Below are 10,680 nucleotides of genomic sequence, written 5' to 3' on the forward strand. Positions count from 1 at the left end.
TTTTACTGAAGTAATTCACATGTAACAGACGGTTTTAAAGGCGTTGGTTAAATGTTTTGTTTGTTTGTTTATTTATTGTCCACGCCGGACCCAGAAGTATCAGGGCGCAGGTGAAAAGAGAGTTTACAGCTTAGTTACAGATGTTACATAACAAGGTAAAAACAGTTTCCTCAACTTTACATTGTGGACAACAAACCATAATTAATAGAATTTACATATTGGCAGATCTAAATCAAATACAAATACATTACATGCAGGTAGGTTAGGGCAAGAGAGTAGTATGGGTTTACATATCCTTCTCTGTGAGCCATTTGATAGTGTTCTTTCTGAATTTGATAAATGTTTGGTCAGATCTAAGTGTGTGTGGTAAGGAGTTCCACAATTGTGCTGATCTGACTGGGAAACTGGATCCTCCAATGGTTGACAGTTTAAATCTTGGCACTTGAAGACAATTTGGGTTAGCTGTTCTCAGTGGTCTGATGGAATTTTTTCTGATAAATCGTTCTGTTAGATAGCGGGGGGCTTTGTTGTTAAGGCATTTGTGGATGAGGTAGGCTGATTTGAGATTATTTTTTTCTTGAGTGGAAAGCCATTTGTGTTTCCTTCTTATTTCAAAAATATGTACTCTTCTAGGGATGCTTGGGGTGGCCCGGAGAGCATTGTTTTGGAGAACTTGGATTCTATTGATGGTTTGTTTGTTTGTGTCATACCGCCGAGTTCTTGGCGTCTATGGAGCCGCTGGCGACGCGGAACCTAGCTTCGTTCGCTTCGGCCACGCCCCCTGTTTTCCTGGTTTCCTTTTTTCTGATTCTGATTGGCTAGACGCTCCGCGGCCCGGTGTTTTAACCAGCCACTTCCGGGTCACGGACGCGTTGCAACGCTTCCGGTTTCGTCCGTAGGCTGAGTTGCTTGCTGCCTGTGGCTTTCGTTGCTGCTCTCTCGCTTGCTGCTAGTCGGGTCCTCGTACCCTGTCTGTACCCGTCTGTCATTCATTCCGCTGGATCTGTCTGCCTTTCCCTTTCTCTCTTGGTTCGCAATAATTCTCCTTTGCCCTCCTTCCATCTTGCTTCCCCTCCCACCTTCCCATCTTCACTTACCGCATTTTTCCTTTTCCTGTCTGTTATTCTTCCCGCTCTTCCTTCACCTACTTTCAGTATTGCTTCTGTGACCTCCCGTGTACCAGACTCGGCCTGTTCCCCTGGACTGCCTTTGCTTGCTGCATCAGTACTTCCTCACTTAGCCTGTGTACCAGTTCCTCGGACCTCTTAATGGACTGCCTGTGTTTCTGAATCTTCACTCCACGTGTTGTCTTCAGTCACTTCTACCAGATCTTACCTAGAGTACTCCTGGTTCCACGTTTACAAGACACCCAACGATTCTACAGGGGTTTTTTGTGCCTAAGGCTTTTTCCCCTCTTGGTCGATCCCGGGGGTGGGCCCCCTGGTCTCCCTTCTTTGGGGAGCACGGTGGCTTCCTTCCGGGGTCGTCCCTATCTTCATAAAAAAAAGGTGTCTACTCGAAGAAAAGAAAAGAAGGGTTCTTGGAAGGAAGAAGAAGGTGAGGAGTCGGGGGAGGGGGAGATTTCAGAAGCTACACTTTCGGACGAAGATATCACCGACCCCGGTGACAGTTTGCCCCTATGTAGAGAGCATTACAATAATCAAGTTTTGATAGTATAAGGTCTCTTGATAGGATTAGGCAGTTGTCAGCTGACAGGAATTGTTTCCCGGCTCGTATTAATTTACATGTGTAGGCCGTAGAAGAGGCCAGTGAGTTTACCTGTTTGGTAAGGGATAAGGTTGAGTCTAAGTAAAAACCTAGGGTTTTTACTTCTCTGGCGACCTTGATGGCGTTCCCATCAATGATGAATGCCGAGTAGTTGTGGCTAAGTTTTGAGATACGAGCTGCGGTGCCCAGGATGATGAGCTCTGTTTTGTCATCGTTCAGACACAGTCTGTTCACCATCGCCAGATCTTCTTCATGATCCCCAGTAAGTGGTAGGAGAATCTGGGTAACGTCTGCATAGTTGGTGTAGGTGATACCCAGATTTCTTTTAGCGTGATAACATTTCTTATAGCGATTGATAGAATATTACATCTGGTGCATACTAATGATCATGGGAACATTTTCATTTGATGAGGACCCAGTTAGCAATGCAATGGACAGGCAGTGGTCGAAGTGTATGAAAAGAAGTAGTGGAACTATGTTCCCTGCTGGCCTGCCCCAGCTCCCCACAAACACCATTGCCACACCACCTCCCGCACGCAATCCAAACCCCCAAAGACACCTGCTGTCTAAGGGAATGTTCAGTGCAGGGCACTGAAGTGCAAGTATCAGCTTCTACCTACACTTTTATTTTGAAACTAAAGCATTCTGGAACTGTTTCTCTTTAAAATAAAAGTATAGGAACAGTAAGACTTTTTTTTTTTTAAAGTAGAGGAGCACCGCTCCCACCCTCTTCGACCGCTGTGGACAGGGGAAAAGCATTCAACCTTAATTCATACTGTTATATATTGGATCATATGTGTTATTAGAACAAGCCAATACCTTGATGTTGAGATTTCATGCATGGGTCTGGTTACCCTAAAGTTTACCGTCAATTTCTTCTGTCTTAAAAAATAGGGAGGAAGAGCAACAGATAGACTCTTACCAATAACACATGTTTCTAATGTGTCTCAAAATCATGATCAAATATATTTTTTACAACAGAAATTGTAATGACCTTGTACTGTAAGTAGTTCTCTACGGACCTGATTCACAGAAGCGTTTTCTAATGGTGCAATCCCGCTGGAAAACTCTGTGAATCAGGCCCTATATGTCTTCTAATTACTGTTTACCATCAGGTTTGCTTGTGATATCATATTTTAACACGTTCTCTTTAGCTTCCATGGTACCCGATGATTTCTATTAAAGTGTTCCCCTATGAGAGCAAACAAGGGGTGATTCAGTAATTCTTTTAAACAAATTCATTCATTAAATGAGAATAATATGTGGTGGCTAAATTGTAATTGTAATTGGTTATTTATAACACGCTTAATACCCAGAGGTTTCTAAATGCGGACCCGGGATCAAACTTTTGTTGCTCTGCGTCGTCATGTTCCAAGGTGAACGCATTGCCCCTAAGCTATGCTCCTGAGAATAATGGTACCCTTACTGACAAATATATTAGGTACAGTACAACTATATATTATGTGCATGTACAATATTGTGCTATTCATTCCTCCTCTTGTCCATAATGAGAATCCTACAGTTGGTTGAAGTTTGGTGTATATAGTGCATATAACAATATTGTGCAACCCGAGCAATGGACATCCTAAATTCGGTAAGATTAAATTTTTCAGTGCTATACGGATGATACCCAGCTCATTTTCAGGCTACCCTCGGCCTCCTCCCCTCCTTCCCTCATCTCTGACTGTCTGTCTGCTATCCAGGATTGGTGTGCCGCCAATGTTTTCTGCCTTAATGCCAGTAAGACTGAGATTCTACTCATCAGCACACCCACTCCCTCCTTTCCTGCTACTCTCTGGCCGGCCTCTCTTGGCCCTCCTCTTGCTCCTACCTGCAAGGCAAAAAACCTCAGGGTCATCTTCGACTCCACACTCTCCTTATCTCCTCACATATCTGGCGTCTCTAATAAGTCACACTACCAGCTGCACTTCCTCAGAGGTATTCTTACTTTCCTCTCCTTCCCCCAGAATCTCACTGTCTCCCGAGCCCTGGTTCTCTCGAAGCTGGACTTCTCTAACAGCCTCTATCTAAATCTGCCTGCCTCTACTCTCCGCCCTCTGCAACTTATCCAGAACAGGACTGCGAGACTTGTCCTTGGCCTCAAGCCTAGGGATCGTATCTCTCCAGGACTGAAATCTCTACACTGGCTCCCAGTGGCTGTGAGGATTAAGTTCAAAACCCTCTGCATTGTCCACAAGGCCGCCTGGGGCCTAAATGCCTTCAACTCACTCTTCCTAAATATCTTCCTTCTCGAGCTCTTCGCTCATCCGTCTCCAACTCCCTCAGGGTCAGCCGCTTCTCCAAGAAACGACTTGGGGGTAGATCTCTCTCCGCGACAGGGGCCTCCCTCTGGAACAGCCTTCCTGCCTCCCTGAAACTTGAGGAGAACCATCTCCGGTTCCGGAAGCTCCTCAAAAACGTCCTCTTTGCTTCTGCCTTCTCCCCCGCCCTCCCCACCTAAATTCTTACTGAAACTGCACTCAACCTGCAACTTGGCCGCTCTCCACATGCACTGCCTCCCTGTACTGGCAACCCCTGCACTGCAGGACTGTCTCTGTATACCTACAGCCCCCCTTTACCAGCACTTGTTTGCACTTACCTTGCACTTGCCGCCAGTCTGGCCCTATTATTTACCTGTTGTTCCACTACCCTGTACTGCACTTTCCCCCCTCCCTTTCCCCTTGCATTCTTCCCTTCCCTCCACCCATGCACTTGAGCGATCTGAATGACACCTGGCCTAGTTGGATCGTTGTCTGTCTTCCCTTTGTTCCCCCCTCCCTGCCTCATTGCGCCTTGAAACACTTGTGTATAGGCGCGTTACAAATGCCATATCATATCATATCAAATAATATGAGAAAGCATTCCTATATGTTGTCATGTCTTTCAAATAACCCATGCAGCAAAGGCACATGGTTCATTAGCGCTTCTTACCTCACAATATACTGCTGTTCTCCCATTGATTCTAGTGCCATGTACAACGTGATTGCAAAACTCCGGCTGCTATGTTGTAAGAATCTGTACTCTAACTATAGTGGAGATATAGAGAAGCCTATCGGGTTCCTGATCCTATTACTACAAGGGCCGAAACACCTCAATATCTGGCACCCGCGAATAGGCAATTACCGGGTCATTCCATGTTTGGCGGACCCAGTAATTGCCCATTTGCGGGTGCCGGTAATAAAGGACTCGGCCCATAGTGCTGAATGGGAATGGGGAGGGTAGTAGCACTAGTACCGTTAATAACGGTACCGGTGTTACCATCATGTTCTGCTCGTTGGTGCCGGTACGGCCACCAGGTCAGACCTGGTGACTGCAAGGGCACCCGCAAGCAGAACCCGTAGTATGGCGGTAGGGTAGCAATGATGCCGGTAGAGATACCGGCCACGTTGTTGCCTTACCGCCATACTTAAATGAGGCCCAATGTATATATATATATTATTTTCAATGAATAAACTTTGTTAAAGGGATGCAATGGTTAAGTTGCACTAATAAAAACCTATCAAATTCAGTGAAAACACTTTGTTAGAGGGACGTTATGGTTAAGTTACACTTACTAAAACCTATCAAATTCAGTGAAAAAGCTTTGTTAAAGGGATGTTACAGTTAAGTTACGCTAATAAAAACCTATCAAATTCAGTTAAACAACTTTGTTAAAGGGACATTATGGTTAAAAGTAAAAACAAAAAACCATTGAAATTCAAGCTAAGCAACCATAACTCGTGCCACCACCGTGCACTGCTAAAACGAACAGCCAGGACATCAAGATGACTGTTACGCTCACCTGGTATCCATGGGGGTGCCACACAATACTGGATGGAGGTCTAAGCGTTATCGCAGACCCCTCTCTTCTTGGTTATGTGCCAGACATTGGGTAGCGCCTATAACAGGAGAATGGAGGGTTAAGATACTGGTTCTGTGATGGGTGGACTTCCACCTCCCTCTGGTCCAAATACCCTCCCTTGGGGTTATTGCTCATCTTAGGTTTTTGTGCGTTGAACTCTCCGTCCTGCGTCTGTGTGCAGTGGCGCATGGTTGGTGCGGGCGTTCCGTGTACCTAGTTGCTTCACTGGTCCGTGTGCCCTTATGTCGGGTCCAGATCAGCTGTGACTCCGACTCTGCTTGCTGTCTTCCAGGTGAGTTATAATGTCTTTTCCGTCTTTATTCTGTCTCTTTCTTTCCCTCTGTTTTCTCTGTCTTCTCAGCGTCTTGCTCCACTACGCTGTTCCCTAACAATGTCTAGTTTTGTTTTCACAGGGATGGTTGCGATCTCGGAGATGCCTCACCGATGGCGAAGACCACAGTGAGTTATTGATGCGCTGTTTATTGGTGTTAATTGCTAACCTGTGTTCTCTTCTCTTCTTTGTATAGGTTGTGGTGATGTTCCGGAGTGATGAGCGATCGAAGCGCTGCTTGCCCAGGTAAGTGCTTTGTTAATGCTGACCTTGTTTCTTCTCCCTTACAGGTTGCGGAGAAACCCAGAGATGGGCAAGATAAGAGAAGCGCACAGTGCTGTCAGGTCTCGCTGCTTACCCAGGTAAGAATTGTTATTAATGCTGTCCTTGTTCCTTTACCTTTGCAGGTTGCTGCGAACTCTGGAGATGGGCGAGGTAAGCGAAGCCCAGGATTGATTCAAGGCTGGTTACTTCACAGGTAAGTGTTCTTGCTCGCTAATGCTATTCTTGTTCTTCGAGGTTATTAATGGAATCCGGATCTAGGGCTTCAGGATCGGGCCGCCGGAGAAGCAGATGAGCAGGAGCTCGAGACGGTGAGCGTTACCGCTGCAGGAGAGTGCAGAATAATGCAAAGAATGTTCTGCTGTTTGGTTGTGGTTTAAATAGCCCAGATAAAGTAGTTCCAGGCCAAGTAGTTCAGGCCCTGCCACACCCAAAACACTAGATGGCATGGCTTGGTTCTGAAGAACTGAGCTGTGCAATAGGCCTCCATTTTGGATTAAGGTCCAAAACTGGTATTGCTTTATTCCTGATAATGAGCCTGGTGCCAAAGGCGCCAGTACTGACTCCATGTATGTTTCTGATGGAGATTTAAGGCCCTTGGGGCCAGTGTGAAGGGCTTTAGCCCCACTGCTGCCAGGGGGCTGTTATACCTGAGGGGGTCAGGGGTATGGATCTTCCATCTGGCCCTGGTTTGGTCGGATGGTTCTGATGAAATCCTCTTACCAGGCGTGGCTCATGGACATGCTCGCTAGGCTCCCATATACTGTCCTGAGGGCCATATCCCTTCCAGTCCACTAAGTAATATAACTTGGACCTGGTGAGTTTAGAATCCATTGACTTCAAATTCGGGTTCTCCGTTAGCCAGTACTGGATTTGGTGGTGTTTTGACCCGAGTTCCAGGCTGAACAGGTTTTAAGAGTGACAAGTGGCATACGGGATGGAGCTGCATATTTGGTGGTAAAGTTAGTTTTACTGCCACAGGATTTATAAAAGCCTCGATGGTATAGGGCCCTAGACGAAATGTTTGAGTTTCTCTTATGGGCACGAGCTGAGACGTCAACCAGACTCCATCTCTAACTTGTTAGTCTGGGGCTTTTCTTCTGTGTTGATCAGAGAATCTTTTCTGTATTTCTTTGGCTTGGATCAAGTGTTCTGCTGCCTTTTTAAAGGCTTGAGTGATGGTTGTATGTAAAGTCTTCACTGTGGGCATTTCCAAGGCCAAGGGGGTATCTAATTCGGAAGTACGTGGGTACCTTCCATATACGGTATAGAATGGACTCTGTCTGGTACTGGTGTGTAGCGAGTTGTTGTAGGCATATTCGGCTATCCACAGCACATCCTTCCAGCTTTCTTCCACTTGATGTAACGTGCACCGTAGGTATTGCTCTAGTGTCTGATTGGTCCGCTCCGTTTCGCCATCAGTTTGGGGATGGTGACTAGTGGACAGACGAATATCGATTTGGGCATTTGCACAACTCTTCCTCCAGAAGTTAGACACAAACTGTCTCCCTCGGTCAGAAATCAGGACGGAGGGGAAACCATGTAATCGTAGGATTTGCTCTAAAAACACCTTTGCCAGACTGGATACTTTGGTAGACCCTTAAGCGGAATTAAATGGGCCATTTTAGAGAATAGGTCAACAACCACTAGGATAGTGTTGAACCCTTGACAGGGAGGCAGATCTGTGATGAAATCGAGGGAGAGTTTGTGCCAAGGTGCAGGTGGAATTTCCTGGGGTTGAAGAAGGCCCGCAGGTCTTTGTTTCTGGGATTTATTCTGTGCACAAATGCAACATGACAGAATAAACTGCGTAATTTCCTTTCACCAGGTTTGCCACCAATAATTTCTTTTCACCTTGGCTAGGTTCTTGGCAATTCCTGGATGTCTTTCTATCAGGGGGTCATGATAACCAGAAATGACTTGTTCTTCTAGTGCCTCATTCGGTAGATATAAACGTCCTCTGAAATACGGGAGTTGGTTCTTTGTTGTGTAATGTTCACCTTGAGTGGTCCAGTCTTGTAGAGCCTCAGTGTTCATTAGGAGCTGATTTTCCTTTTGGAGTTCGGCCAGAGATAACGTTGTTGTAAGTCCCAGTAGTTTGTCCCCTGGAATAATGGCCACCGGGTCTGGGGTTGAATATGCCATCTCATCAATACCGTTGCGGGATAGGGGGTTGGCTTTTCCGTTCTGGACTCCAGGTCGGTACGTGATTATGTAATCATATTCTGCGGAGAATAAAGCCCATCAGAGTTGACGGGATGATTGAGCCTTTGCCGTCTTGAGGAATTGTAGGTTGCGATGGTCGGTGATTACTCTGATGGTATGTCTTGCGCCTAGGAGGTTATGCCGCCAAGCCTTAAAGGCTGCCTTGATTGCTAGGAGTTCCTTGTCTGTTATTGCATAGTTAAGTTCAGATGTAGTACATTTTCACGACCGAAAGACCACAGGATGTAACTGGCCTGTTTCGGGATGCCTTTGGGAAAGAACAGCCCCCAAAGCCATGCTGGAGGCATCTGTTTCCACTACATATGGGAGAACTGGGCGGGGCTGAGAAAAATCTTTTCTTGAGTTCCTGGAAGGCCTTCACCGCCTCTTCTGTCCATTGGAACAGTATGTTGGTTTTTCGTAATAAAGAATTGATCGGGTGCACAATCTGGGAGAAACCTGGGATGAATCGGCGATAAAAGTTTGCAAAGCCGAGCATACTTTGGACACCTTTGACTGAAGACGGTGATGGCCAGCTAAGGATGGCGTCTACTTTGTGCATATCCACTCGGACGCCTCTGGGAGTGAGGACAAAACCAAGGAAGTCGACTTTGGTGACATGGAAGGAGCATTTCTCAAGTTTGGTGTATAGCTGGTGTTGTTGGAGTTTTGCAAGGATGGAGCGAATATGCCTGACATGGTCCTGTTTAGAAGAGGTGTACACCAAGATGTCCTCGATGTAAACTAGGGCACATACGTCGATCAATTCCCATAGTACTTTGTTCATGTAATACTGGAATGCGGCGGGGGCGTTGCAAAGCCCAAAGGGCATCACCTGATATTTGTACAGCCCATACTTAGTACGAAAGGCGGTCTTCCATTTGTCTCCTTTCTTTGCATGCACGAGATGGTATGACCCCCTGAGGTCCAATTTGGTGTAAATTTGGGCATCCTTGACTTGGTCCAGCAGTTCTGGGATAAGGGGTAGAGGATAAAGGTTTTTAACTGTTAGCTGGTTTAGTGCGCAGTAGTGGATGCACGTTCTCAAGTCCAACTCCTTCTTCGGTACGAAGAATAGGGGTGAAGCTGCCGGGGATTTGGATGGGTGGATATAACCGTTTGCTAGGTATTGGTCCAGATATTATTCAAAGTGGAGATTTTCAGGTTCGGTGAGTGCATAAATTCGACTACACAGGATTTGTGCACCAGGTACGAGGTCGATCTGACAGTCATATGGCCTGTGAGGGGGAAAGGCATTAGCCTGTTCTTTTTGGAAAATGTCTTGGAAATCGTGGTATTCGCTTGGTAGTGTACTTGTTACACCTAGTACCAACACCTCTTTATCTTGGACTGGTGTCACTGGGTCAGACGATGGCACTTCCACTTGGTAGCACACATGGGCACACTCATTGGAGAAGGCTAATTTCTTGGCTCGACAGTCAATGTTAGGATTGTGAGCCACCAACCACGGCATCCCTACAATCACCCGGAACTGAGGGGCCTTGATAAGGTCGAAGGCAATGGCTTCCCGATGTCCGTCTTGGCACATAAGGGTCAACTCTTCTGTGCGTTGAGTTACAGAACCAGAAGCTAGCTCCGTGTCGTCGACAGTAGTGACCTTCTCAGTTTTCGTTTTCTGACAGAGGGGAAGCTCCATACTTGTTGCCAGGCCTTGGTCTATGTAGTTACCAACGGCTCCGCTATCTATGTATGCCTCCACAGCATGTCTCCGAGACGGTTGTTGGTGACTGATCAAAATCACAGGCAGGGCAAGTTGTGAGGTCAATGGCTCTTTTCCTTCGCTCGACAAATGGACCTCTACGCTTGCCGGGTCTGGAAGTTTTCCCATTCTTGTTCTCCTCCTTCTTTCTCTGAAGCTCCAACTGTTCTCCTAGGGGTTTTTACGGGACATTATCTGAGGAAGTGACCTGATTTCCCACAGTACAGGCATAATTGCTGTTGTGTCCTTTTGTCTCTTTCAGCCTTGGTTAATGGGCTCCGTACCCCCCCCAATTTGCATGGGTTCCAAAGTGTTTTCTGATGAACGCAGACTGTTCTCCTTTGAGCTTACATACACAGTCCAATCTCCGTTCTGGCTCGATCTGTCCTTCGATCTTGCAGCCAGTGGTCTAGCTGCACCACTAGGTTGATTAAATCTGAACAGTCTTTTGGCGGGTTTACCACCTGAGCTAGGACGTCTTTCAATTCCCCCTGTAATCCTCGATGGAATAACGATGTTCGTTTCTCCTCAGGCCACCCAGGTTCAACGATAAATCTGTTAAAAGTGGCGATA

Source organism: Ambystoma mexicanum, chromosome 7q (assembly GCF_040938575.1).
Source record: "Ambystoma mexicanum isolate Mex_15411 chromosome 7q, UKY_AmexF1_1, whole genome shotgun sequence".
NCBI lineage: Eukaryota > Metazoa > Chordata > Amphibia > Caudata > Ambystomatidae > Ambystoma > Ambystoma mexicanum.